Genomic DNA, 784 nt, shown 5'->3' on the forward strand with positions numbered 1-784 from the left:
TTATAAACATACTCACTAAACATCTGATTCAAGGCGATTGCAATTGATATTTGTGTTGGATATATAGCACTCTAATCGCAATATTAAAGATACATTCCTGGGCTAGAACTTAACATCAAACATGTCTCCGAAATGTTGCGTGAACAAACCCCATTTGACAGCGACCGATGTATAACTGCGTCTCTCTACAGCAGCGAAATAGATATTTTCCGCATGGAGATGTGAACCTTAGGGTTAACTTAGAAAACACACGGAGCATAAGTGTAAACCACTTTTGGGGATTCTAGTTTCATATACAAGTCATTTGCACTCATCCGACCTGCCATAATTTATTATGCTGATCTTAAATGTTGTTATGGTATTTCGGATTGACTTTTCGATCTTATTTTCTCAATTCTATCAAAATTAATTTCATTCAAATAATTAACTTTTTTACAAACAGGCAAATTTTGTTGGAAAGAGATATTGAATATTGGACTGGTCGAACATCCTTATTAAAGTGAAAAATAACTATATCATACTTAAACAAAAAAGAAACGACCGATCAACCCTATTCTTGCAAATGTAAGTGAAAAAACAAACTTTGAGGGCGATAAGCACGAATTTTTACATGTAAATGGCGCGTAGCATTTCACATTCTCTTACTGTACTATGTACTGAATTTCAAACTGTCTGCTTCACAACTTACGTAGCAATATCCAATTTTAGCTCATCAATTGTCTATTACATGATGTATCGTGTTTTTCAGGTTATTTTACTTTAGTGCATTTCTAGGGCGGAAATT

General features: G+C 33.9%; 1 protein-coding gene across 3 annotated transcripts in view; it reads right to left on the reverse strand.

The window, feature by feature from the left end:
• LOC127848219 (uncharacterized) overlaps positions 1-183 on the reverse strand; it is an 8,294-nt gene extending 8,111 nt beyond the window's left edge. Inside the window, exon 1 of one of the 3 annotated variants that reach the window (XM_052380541.1) lies at positions 17-183. The gene's annotated coding sequence lies outside the window, so the exon portion shown is untranslated. Of the gene's footprint in view, positions 1-12 lie in introns of all 3 variants that reach the window. The other 2 variants (XM_052380544.1, XM_052380543.1) reach the window with 2 other exon arrangements.
• Between the last annotated feature and the right edge of the window lie 601 nt (positions 184-784).

This window comes from Dreissena polymorpha, chromosome 10 (genome assembly GCF_020536995.1).
Source record: "Dreissena polymorpha isolate Duluth1 chromosome 10, UMN_Dpol_1.0, whole genome shotgun sequence".
Taxonomy (NCBI): domain Eukaryota; kingdom Metazoa; phylum Mollusca; class Bivalvia; order Myida; family Dreissenidae; genus Dreissena; species Dreissena polymorpha.